This window comes from Sebastes umbrosus, chromosome 16 (genome assembly GCF_015220745.1).
Source record: "Sebastes umbrosus isolate fSebUmb1 chromosome 16, fSebUmb1.pri, whole genome shotgun sequence".
NCBI lineage: Eukaryota > Metazoa > Chordata > Actinopteri > Perciformes > Sebastidae > Sebastes > Sebastes umbrosus.
The window spans coordinates 5,617,335-5,630,320 of record NC_051284.1 but is presented as its reverse complement, the minus strand read 5'-3'; the positions used below and the strand labels follow the sequence as shown (position 1 = coordinate 5,630,320).

Sequence of the window (12,986 nt, the reverse complement as noted above, 5' to 3'; positions counted from 1 at the left end):
TGTTGGTCTCGTGATGTGATGTGATGTGATGACTGTCCATGTGTTTGATCAGATCTAAGGCCTTTTATCATCAGAGCGGTCGTCCTGCCGCTGATTCTGCTGTTGGCGAACATTGGCCTTTACTTCTACTATAAGGTACTGACACACGTCTGTTGTTCAGACCACTGACTGACATGAAGCACTCAGTCTGTGTTTATTGAAGTGAAGAGAGAGGAGTGATGCAGGAAGTCACATCTGTGTGCTGTCATGTGTCTCCAGGCCACCAGAGGGCAGAAGCCGGGCAGACGGGAGAACACTGAGCCGGTTTATTATAACCTGGGTGTTCCTGCAGCTGAAGGAGGGCCGACTGAAGAGGAAGGAGCTCAGGGAGCAGAGTAGCACCTCCAAGGAGCTCATCTCACATCCAGATGGATTTATAACTCACAACCCACCAACAGCTCATTTTATATGAATGTTCCCTTTAAACAAGAAGGCTGGATTTATTCAATACATTATATACTATATTTGTCTTACTCTCAACATGAAAACCAACAATGTGTTAGTCTTTTCATACTTTCTGACTTCCTGTCAGAACGTATGTAGCCCATTGGTTCCTACTGAAGATGTAAATCTCTAAAAACACCTCACAAACATAATGTGTTATTGAAAACTAGACTAGAAAGCAGGTATACCGGAGTCCAAGCAGCCGGCGCAATTTGAAACCAAAGACACCGACAAATTGACTTAATTTTATAATTAAGGCATTTTCTTATTTCATAAGAATTTGACTTAATTTTATTTAATTAGAGTTTTGCTTGATTTTGTACATAAGGAGTTTACTTAATTTTGCATTTAAACAATGTACTTAATTTCTATGAGTTTTACTTACTTTTGTATTTAAGGAATTTACCAAATTTTGTACTTTGGAAATTTTCTTAATGTTGTAGATAACAAATTAACACAAATTTATAATTGAAGATTTTACTTTTACTACTTTTTTTCTAATGAAGGATTTTGCTTATTTAATAAGAATTGCACTTAGTGTTGTAATCAAGGATTTCTCAAATTTTCATAATTAAGTAATGTACTTATTTTTTAAGAATTTTACTTAATTTTGTAATTAAGGAATTTTCTTATTACATATGATTTTTACTTAATTTTATTTCAGTAGAATTTGGCTAATTTTTGTACATAAGGAGTTTACTTAATTTTGCACTTAAACAATGTACTTATTTTCTATGAATTTCTACCGAATTTTGTACTTTGTGAATTTTCTTGATGTTGTACTTAACAAATTTACACCAATGTATAATTGAAGATTTTACTGTTACTACTTTTTTTCTAATTAAGGATTTTGCTTATTTAATAAGAATTGCACTTAATGTTGTAATCAAGGATTTCTCAAATTTTCATAATTAAGTAATGTACTTATTTTTTAAGAATTTTACTTAATTTTGTAATTAAGGAATTTTCTTATTACATAACATTTTTACTTAATATTATTTTAGTGGAATTTGGCTCATTTTTGTACATAAGGAGTTTACTTAATTTTGCACTTAAACAATGTACTTCATTTCTATAAATTTCTACCGAATTTTGTACTTTGGGAATTTTCTTAATGTTGTTCTTAACAAATTTACACAAATGTATAATTGAGGATTTTACTGTTACTACTTTTTTTCTAATGAAGGATTTTGCTTATTTCATAAGAATTTCTCTTAATCTTGTAATAAAGGATTTTGCAAATCATTCATGATTAAGTACTTATTTTTTTAAGAATTTTACTTATTTTGTGATTAAGGAATTTTCTTATTACATAAGAATTTTACTTAATTTTATTTCAGTAGAATTTGGCTCATTTTTGTACTCAAGAATTTTGATTCATTTTGTAGTTAAGGAACTAGCTTTTTATAATTGAAATTTCTTTATTCAAAAGAATTTTGCTTAATTTTGCACTTAAAGAATTTACTTAATTTCTATGAATTTTAATTACTTTTGTATTTATGGAATTTACCTAATTTTTTACAAATATACTTAACTCATAAGAATTTTGTTGTACTTAACATTTATTATTATTAATTTACAGAAATTTGTAATTCAAGGTTTTACTTATTTTATAAGAATATCACTTAATGTTGTAATCAAGAATTTTGCAAAAATAGATGTCATTGAAAACTAGACTTGAAAGCAGGTATACCAGAGTCCAAGCAGCCGACGCAATTTGAAACCAAAGACACCGACAATTTTACTTTGTACATAAGGGGTTTACTTAATTTTGTACATACGGAGTTTACTTAATTTTGCACTTAAAAAATGTACTTAATTTCTATGAATTTGACTTACTTTTGTATTTAAAGGGACTGTTTGTAACTTTTTACACGTATAAATCTACCGGGTCGGGATCCCATGTGCGCTCGCCTATGTGCGCTCGCGTGTGGCCAGAGTTTCTGCTCCTCTGCCTGCTTGCCTTCACTCACACACCGCGCGCGTTCTCGCTGTTTCGCTGTTTCGCTCCACCTCTAGACGTGCATGCGCGCTCACTCCACACTGCAGAAGAGTTAGTTTAGCTCTGAGAATATCTAGTGAATGTACAGTGGACGTTTGTGCAGAAATAACTGCTGTAGCTCCTCCAGACCAACAGAGGTTTCCCGTGTCTTGTGAAGTGATGGGGCTCCGCAACGAGTTACGTTATCGTCTCCGACCAAAACTCGACCAGGTGCAGGTGTCTCCCTGCGGGCGCAGTCGGGAGGCAATAACGTTTCTCTTCCTGCTTCAGCCCCGGAGGCTGAAGCAGCGGGGCTGAAGCAGGAAAAGCCAACACTAGGATCAGCAGTGATTCATGGAGAGACCTTCGTCTGGTCAGCTAACATTACTGCCATTGTCTTTTATCTAGAACAAACTGACAATACATTTATTCTAATAAAACATGTCCATGCTATCATTGTGAATGTTCTGTCTATCCCCAGCTGGAGTGGACAGCATATCGGAATCGCCGCTGTATGTTTGAATTGTTTTACTTTGAAAGTGGACGCAAAAGTATTTCGGTGTTTATTGTGGCTGGGGAAGTGAATGGTTGTGATGACCATGTACTGCCCTCAAATGGTCACAGAAGGGAATTACAACATTAGGTTTAAAGGGGAGCTACGCCCATTTTCAAAATTCATACATGTTATTCCTATGGTCTAAGAAAGTCCAAAAAATACTAGTTAACATGAACAACTCTCTCCCAAATCAAAAAAACTAGAGTGCTAAAACTTGTGATGTCACAGGGGTATAAAGTGTGGAGCTGCTCCATAGACAATGAATTGGGAGAGATGTTCTAGATCAGGGGTTCTCAACCTTTTGCAACTGAAGGCCCACTTGTGATTGTCAAAACATTTCCGAGGACCACCTTCCCAAATAAATGAGTAAAAAACCTAACATGTTTATACAACATATAATAAACTGGGCTGTAGATATGTGTTATGCCACTGTCAGCTGTAATGACCAAAATACATATTCTGCTTACCCTCTGTGAGACACTTGGGCTTGCCTCTGGGAAATAATGAGATCAAGTCATGGTGGGATGGGTGAGAGGCTGACACGCAGAGTAGCATTCAAAGTTGCTTTCAGTTTGTTCCTTGCCTTTGATTTTGTGACAGTCACAATGGAAAACCCTGACTCACATAAATAGGTGGTGGTGAAAGGCAACAGAAATTTGATTGCCCGTTTTGACAGAGAGGGATATTGACTGGCAGCCAGTATCCAGAATGAAGCAAGGTCAACTTGTGTGAGCTGAAGTTTCAGGCTGCTGTCTGCTGATAGTTCCATCAGTTCATTTTCCAACACAGTGGAGAGAGCTATGTCTTCTGAAGCAGGATCCACAGAGAAAGGGTCCAAAATCCAAAGGTTTCCATCTCGTGCATCTTCTGGGAAGTAGCCTGTAAACTTTCCTGACAACTGAGTCAAATGCTGGGTTATAACACTGGATATGTTGACATGAGGAGTGGCTTCCAAAGTTTCACTTAGGAGTGAAAACACGTCAAATCGTCCCTCCTTGACTCTTCTGTTCACAGAATACGTTTTTTCTTGAAGCCCTCAATTTTGTCTGAAACCAAAAACACTGTGCTGTTTCTGCCTTGCATTGATATATTGAGCTGGTCAAATATATCTGATAAGTAGGCCAGTGTTGCACAAAAGTTACCATCAGTGTAATGCTCAGCAAGAGGGGAGTGCTGCTCTTCCAGAAATGTGTGCACTTCTTCTCTCAGTTCAAAAAGGCGATTAAGCACATGTCCCCTTGAAAGCCACCTTACTTCACCGTGGTACAACAGCTGCAAATGATCTGCATCAAGTCTTTCACACAAAGCAGCAAAACACCTTGAGTTGAGTGCATTTTTCTTAATATAGTTAACAGTTTTCACAGCCACGTTCATGACTTCATGCAGTTCTGGTGACATCTGCTTTGTAGCTAGACTTTCCCGATGTAAGAAACAGTGCGTCCACTTGGCGTCTGGCGCCCTCTCCTGGATCTGTTTTACAACACCACGATGTCTTCCCGTCATTGATGCAGCGCCGTCTGTGCAAACACCTGTACAGTATTTCCAATCAAGACCTTTTTCAGTGAAGTAATCATCAAGGCAGCGCATTACATTATCTGCCGTTGTTCTTGTTGGAAGCTCCTTGCAAAAAAATAGATCCTCGTGAAGATTACTGTCCTTGCAGTATCTTACAAAAACTAACAATAAAGCGGCATTGCTAACGTCAGTCGACTCGTCCAGCTGTATGGCAAAGTATGGGCTTGCCTTTATTCCTTCCAGAAGTTGGCATTCGATGTCATCACTCATGTCAATAATTCTTCTGCTCACGGTGTCATTGGAGAGGGGTATTGACTGAATTTTGGTTGCAGCGGCTTCCCCCAGTAACTCTCGGCACATATCCACAGCGCTTGGCAAAATAAGCTCCTCTGCAATCGTAAAGGGTTTCTTGCTACGAGCTACACGAGCAGCAACCATGTAGCTAGCTTTCAAAGTGGCTTTTGACTGAGTTGTTAATGTTGTGATGACTTTCTGTTGTGCCTGAAGCCCGTCCCTTTTCCTTAGGAAATATTCTTTTGGCTTCTCGACACATCCTGGGTGCTTTGTGTTTAAGTGTCTCTGGAGCTTCGATGGTTTTAGCGCCTCATTTGACAAGATTTCTCCACATTCAACACATTGTGCCTTGGGCTCAGCATCACTGCCTGCCATTACCAATCCAAATTTAATGTATTCAGGGTCATATTTCCTCACCACACGCTTCGGAGCTTTTACTGGCGCAGGGTTGTCTCCCACATTACTTTTTCGCTTTAAAAACCGATCCATTTTGTCTCACTGCATCCGAGAACGTTAACTAGCTAACAGTGGCAAACACGTTTGTCTCTACCTGATGATGTTTGGTGTTTTTACACAAGGCCTATTGAAGGAGGTTGGGTCACACTTAATCAACGCGCCTTCGGGGTACCGCACATGCGCAGTAATATCTGCTCTGCACTCGCCGAAATTGAGCCGATCGCAACGCACGACCGCAGCTCCAGTTACACTGCGCATGTGTTATACCCAATACAAGACCCGTGTCCGTCCGTGTCTCAGCCTCCTTCAATAGGCTTTGGTTTTACGGCAGCTGGCATCTTACCTCCTTTAGGTTTTACCTGTTCACTTTGCTAAATAATAATAAAAAAATAATCTAGTACCACTGCCTCCGCGGCACACTAGATGGCGCTCTGCGGCACACCGGTGGGCCGCGGCACACTGGTTGAGAATGGCTGATCTAGAACATCCCTCCCATTCATTGTCTATGTAGCAGCTCCACACTTTATACCCCTGTGACATCACAAGTTTTAGCACTCTAGCTTTTTAGATTTGGGAGAGAGTTGTTCATGTTTACTAATATTTTTTTGGACTTTCTTAGACCATAGGAATAACATGTATGAATTTTGAAAATGGGCGTAGCTCCCCTTTAAACCTGATGTTGTAATTCCCTTCTGTGACCATTTGAGGGCAGTACACGCTCATCACAACCGTTCACTTCACCAGCCAGACAGAGAAACCCTGGGTTAATTTATCTAGTTGATAACCAGCTTCATAGGACCGCTTAGTGTGATCTCGTTTGTTAGGGTTAGTGAAGCCAGATAACGAGAAGATACCCTGGGTATGTTGAACTGGCTTCGTAGTACAGGCCTCTGTTCTGTGAGGATGAAGATGGAGCTGTGCGTCGATTCTGTGAGTTTTCTCTCTAGAGTCAAAACGTTTTTTTTCCATAGAACAAGCAGTCATTGACCTGGAGGACCAGCTGAAGTCTCCACAGGACAAGAGGAACAAATACAAACAAGTGGAGAAAACATGTGAGGAAATGGTTAAATACTCCATGAAGTCCTTTTTTATATATTTCACCCCTGCTCCTCAGATGCTCAGTTGCTCTAAGTCTTGTATCTGTTTCCATTAGTGTTATATTGGTTATTTCCTTTATTGTTGGGGGTGGGAGGGAAAAATGGATGAAAAATAGAAGACTACTTACTTGCTCTGTAATTTGTATTTTTCAGCCTCTGTGGTTATAATCTATGGTTATAAGCCTCTGTGGTGGTAATACTGTGCTGTTGTGTTAAGATAAATCAGTAAAGAGGAATCAACCGTATCTGAGCGTCCTGAGTGTTATTACTGACACACCAAGGTAACGTCGCTACTCTTCAACCAACACCTATACATCCTATCCCAAGTGAATATGGAATATATATATGATATATATGAGTGAATATTCAATACCTCCTGTGACCCTGAACACAGAAAAACACAGCAAGCTGTACAATATTAGAAAGGTCAAATGAGGGGTGAGTTCAAAACAGACCACGTACCTGTATTTTATTTGAATGCCAAACTTGTATTTGAACTGTATGTGATAAACACAGTCAATACTGACATGTTAGCAGAACATGTTTCCTCTTACAAGTTTCTGTGGGCTGGTGACTAAATGAGAGCAGCCTTTCCTCCTATTCACCCTGACCAGTCAAACTAAAACTGCCAGAGTTTGACATTGTTGAACAGAGCTGAGATGCCATTACAGAGTGTGAGATCTCTGCTGGGAAACAGACATTGAAATGGTTAAACACTCCATGAAGCAGCTGTTGCAGCAGATGTCCTTTTTTTTTTATATTTTCTTCCACTGAGTCCGTCACTGGATTTGTCATAATCCTGTCATATATGATGGGAATATTTACAGAACATTAAACTGTTAAACAACTTCTCTGCTTTCCTGAATATATTTTATATATATTTGTTGGGATTGTGTCTTGTATTATTTTCATGTTTTGTCTGGGCTCCGTTTCAGTCTAAACCTGAACTCTGAGTTTACTAATCCTGAGTTGTCAGTTCCAGAACAGCTGATCTGAGTCAGATCAATCAACTCTGAGTAGGTTAAAGCTGAACATCAAAAGCCATCATCAATAGAGCTCTGATACCACGATTCACCATGGCAACAGGTAAAGAAAAGGAACAACCTCCATTTGAATCCAGTCCACATAAAGATGTTAACGCATGTAGCCGACTGTGCATATTTATCTATAAAACAAAAGTCAGAGCAGTGGAAAGTGTCAGTAATATAATAAAGTTTTATCAGTGTTGTCCATTGGTTCATCTTTTACCAGACTAACGTTTCCTTAATGGATGATGAAATGGTGAATCTGACTGTGTATTGGACTGTAGCCTACATTACATTTAATCTGACGGAGACAAAACACAGGGGACAACAACTGAAGATGAAAAATCTAAAACATATATAGATCAAGATGTAGATGCATGATTGTAAGCTCAAAATCTGATCCAGTAATAATGTGTTTGGCGATTTAAAAGATAAAATACAGTAGATTTTAAACATCTATTTGGATCTTGGCTCAACAGCATTCAGTGGCTTAATTTCAATTTCTTCAACACATGTAGTAAATTTAGACACAGTCACTGAAATGCTGTTAAAACACGATCAGATTATATGCATCCGATTTAAATAAAAAACTCCCTTTCTAACTCCGTTATGCAGCTGCACCACCATCCTGCTCACTCAGAAATATTAACACATAATCTACAATATTATAGGAATTATGTTCCATCAGTGCGACCAATCACATCATGAGTGATAGAGATCATCATTCACTGATCGGACGTGTCCACGCTTCATACCAATCTTTACTATTTAAACTGAGATTATGTGCAATAAACATTTTAGTGGAACTGCTCTAACAAACTGACAGCAGCTCAGTCAGTCAGTGTTATAAAAAAGGACATTCAGAGATTTGATTCTGAGCTGAGGGTGATTTCATGCTGTGTTGAATGTGAGGGCAAACACCGCTCTTCAGAGAAATGACTGACAGCGCATAAAGGGTTAACTTTAGATAGTCCACTGTTTCAAATATATAAACAAGACAAACAACAAAAACCAAACTTACATACGAGCCTCATAGACACAAGTTCAATATCAGTATCTTTAATTCATCTTCTCGATTCAAACGTAATGTCAGAATCATGAGAGAGATTCTTTCATTGGCTCTAAACTAAAACCACTAAAACAAGAACCAATCACAAACGTTACTTCATACAAAATATTCAGTCGTTCTATTTGGAGGTGAAAAGCAAACTCTGTCCTCCTCCGTTCATTCTTTAGTTACAAACTATTCATATTTTATTGCTAAAATAGAGTCTCAATCTGAACCAAACACTGGAAGGCCAACAGTATTTGACAATGCAGATATAAAACATACATCTCTGTATTATTATCTGTATTTTTATCTCAAAGGAGAAGTGCTACATTATTCTTTTTAAAAGCTGTCTCTGGGGCTTTCCCCAGAGTGTCGACATCAAAGTTCACTTCAGATATAATGTATATAGCTCAGAGCAGCGGTGTAATTCTCTCTCTGCCGCTAAATGTGGAAAAGAGTTTTCCACCATCACGTGATGACACATTTCTTTATAAGGGCATCATTCAGTAGAAGTCTGTGAGTGTCTGTTTAAACTCGCTCATTGGAGGATTATCAGTGTTCCAGTGACGAGGCTGCAGCTGATTTTATAGATAAAGTTGGAGGTGACTGTCCTGTTGCTCATGCTGTCCACTGGATTTATTTCTAATTTACTTTCAATAAATCAATTGAGGACAAGTAATAGAGATAGTAACGTGAGGACATGTGGATCCTCACATTAAAAAGAAGCTGTTTTGTGGGGTCTCCCCGGCCGTTGGGTCATCTTCCTCTTTCAGTATCCAGCACCGTCTTTGTCTTTAAACGTAGACATCCTTCATCGTGGGTGTTTTCGACACTTTAGGACGTATAGATCAACTGTAAGTCTTTTTTTCAAGCGATTTGAGCGGTGCGTCCAATAAAGTTTCTTTTTTTGTTGTCTGATTTCTGTCTCTGAGGATGTTCGTCAAACTACCCTGTGGTGGAGAGACACAATACGTTTAGATGAGGAATGAAAAAGAGCAGAGTAGCTTTGTGTTGTGGCTCAATTGTAAAGCTGTGTTCACACCAAGAGCGAAGTTGGACCAACAACTTTTCTTTCCTCCATCAACCATGGAAGAAATAACCACTGTTGCTGCTTTGTACATGTTGTGGAAGTCCCAGATATGTCAGAAAACTAAACGCCGTCGTTTCTGGGTTAATAACATCACCCGGCGGCGAGCTGTATTCACATACAGCAGGGCTGGACTTGCCATCTGGCATACCGAGCGTTTTCCCGGTGGGCCAATGTCCTTTTGGGCCGACGTGTGTCTATTTTTTTTTTTTTTGGGCCCATAAAACAGGTAAATCGGCCCATTTCTTTTCCTTAATTGACACTGGGCTGGCCCAATCGCTCTGTGCCAGGCGGCCACAGTGAGGAGGAGAGGGAGAGAGATGAGGGAGGGAGTGTAGAGTTTGCAGTAAGCAGTTCTGGGCTGCCTGGCTCAACATGTCATGAGAGATGAGCAGTGCTTGAAGTGGGCCGGTAAGTAGCAGTATGCAGTATTTTACTCATTTTACTCCTTATGGCGTACCGTGACTTTTTCATGCGTACCGGAGCTTCTCACAAGCTGCCGGATCTCCTCTGCCCTCTCCATATCAGCTTCTCTGGGAGATTCATAACGCCGCACTATTAATCTCCACACAAGCTGAAGCCTGGCTGTTCACATCAGAAGAACATCTCTCTGCTTCTTCTGATCCTCTGCTGTTTACTATCCATCTCTCTCTCTGTGTCTGTCTGTCTGTCTGTCTGTCTGTCTGTGTCTCTGTCTGCTTATGTGTGTCTGCCAGAGTTGGGGCCAAAGTGGGGGCCGGGGCTGGCACTGCCCCCCCCATCAGAGTCTGAATGTGATAGGTCCAATAAGACTGTCAAATTAATTTTTTTTCACCTGTTTCTGGCACTGTACAGCATGTATAATCCTAAAAAAGGGACAGAAGGGGCAAAAAAAATGAATTATAACTGATGAATATTAGTTTATGCTAGATATTCACACACAAAGTTTATGCCAGAGGGGCGAATTATTCAGTTTTCTTTCCTGAGATTTAAAGGTAAATTAGAAGTTTAACATAAAATTGCTGTTGCAGTGTACTTATTATTTTGTTGTTTTCATTGTTTTAAAGTCACCAGAATTCAGGAAACAAAGTCTCTGAAACTCAAGTTTTTCTGGGAGAGGACCCCCAGACCCCCACTTTGGTTTTCAAATCCTCCCTATTTTTGAGGACTCAAGATTGGTAAGTATGCAAAACAACCACATTTGAAGGGATTTCTTCGAACAGAGCCTTCAACAAAACGTGGTACACACAGCACAAATGACCGGTGATGGGGCCGGTCTGGGCCAAAATGCCAGGGAGGATTTGTTGTCCCAGTCCAGCCCTGTTCCTCAATGATTGTTTACTTGAATAACAGAATAGAAAGATTCATCAACTATTAATATAACGGTTAGTTGCAGCTGTAGTTCAGTTTCCTCTGAACGACTCTCTGCTGAGGTTAACACATTTACCTGGAAATGACACTCTGACAGCTTAATCAGATAGGAACATCTCAGCCTGCTCTGGTTGTCATGGTAACAGAAACCACAGTCCTATAATCTGTGATCTGTCAGCAGCTTCTTATGAAAATATCAGTTTCAAAGAAATGCAGATTAGAGGAGTGTTAATATCTGTAAAACTAAAGTCAACTTAATGATGAGTAAAGCTGCAGCTCCTCCACTACGCAGAGATCCCGTGAGGACAGCACACACAGAGCAGACAGACGGTCTACCTGGACGTCATGGATCACCTGTTGCTGCTGCTGCTGCTGCTGTGGAGCTCAGGTAGGACTCTGCTTCAAACGTGATGTGTTATTATTCACACAATTATATTGATCTTTAAATCAGAGAACAAACTGATCACACACACCAAGGCTGTATTCTAACCTACTATACTAGTAGAACAACCTCATACTATACTAGTAGTACAACCTCTTACTGTAATAGTAGTACAACCTCATACTATACTAGTAGAACAACCTCATACTATACTAGTATTACAACCTCATACTATAATAGTAGTACAACCTCATACTATAATAGTAGTACAACCTCATACTATAATAGTAGTACAACCTCATACTATACTAGTAGAACAACCTCATACTATACTAGTATTACAACCTCATACTATAATAGTAGTACAACCTCATACTATACTAGTAGTACAACCTCATACTATACTAGTAGTACGTACTGATTTGGCCAAAATGTAGCATGTAGTATGTGAACAAAAGCAAAATCTACAGTATGCCAAAAATACCCGGATGTCATACTGAGAAGAGGAGAAAAGAGGAGAGACAAGAGGAGAGACGTGATTTCCAATAATAAATATATACATACATTTGCATAAAGCAGCATATTTGTCCACTCCCATGTTGATAAGAGTATTAAATACTTGACAAATTTCCCTTTAAGGTACATTTTGAACGGATACAAAATGTCCGATAAATGTGTGATTAATCATGATTAATTATGGACAATCATGAGATTAATTGCGATTAAATATCTTAATTGATTGACAGCCCTAATTTAAAGGGAAAAAAGGGATTTGTGGGGCCTTACGCAACTACATATTCAGCATATAGGACGGGCCGACTCTGATCACCCCCACACACATCACATCACATCACCTCCACACTCAAAGGAAGAAAAGACAGAAAGGGAACATGGATGCTGTGAAATCGTACACATTAAAGTTATAATTAGGGCTGTCAATCAATTAAAATACTTAATCTGGATTAATCACTAATTATTCACAATTTTTTTTTATCTGTTCAAAATGTACCTTAAAGGGAGATTTGTCAAGTATTTAATACTCTGATCAACATGGGAGTGGGAAAATATGCTTATTTTATGCAAATATATGTATAAATGTATTATTGGAAATCAATTAACAACACAAAACAATGACATATATTGTCCATAAATCCTCACAGGTACTGCATTTAGCAAAAGAAATATGCTCAAATCATAACATGGAAAACTGCAGCCCAACAGGCAACAACAGCTGTCAGTGTGTCAGTGTGCTGACTTGACTACTTATATAATAATAACAAACTTTATTTATATAGCACTTTTCTAAACAAGGTTATAAAGTGCTTTTCAGAATTAAAAAAAATAAAATAAAAATCAACAAAACAGAAAAACAACAAAAAACAATAAATCAGCAAAGAATAAAATACAAACAACAGAGGGATCATAAAAACAAGAAACATCTGGGGATAAAATACATTTTTAGAAAGCAGAATAAAATGTCCAGAGAGGGATGATAAAAGGAACAGCATCATATTAATTATTCAAAAACACTTTCCTGTAAAAGAAAGTTTTTAGAAGGGACTTAAAAGATGGTAATGAAGTAGCGAGTCTGATTTCAATAGGCAGAGTGTTCCATAGTCGGGGGGGCTCTAACCACAAAGGCCCGGTCACCTTTGGTCACAAGCCGAGATCTGGGAACAACCAGCAGAGCTGCGTCTGTTGATCTAACG

General features: G+C 38.8%; 1 protein-coding gene across 1 annotated transcript in view; it reads left to right on the top strand.

The window, feature by feature from the left end:
• Window positions 1-12,986, top strand: part of LOC119474704 — a 37,621-nt gene that overhangs the window by 6,896 nt on the left and 17,739 nt on the right. The gene's annotated exons all lie outside the window — the stretch shown is intronic.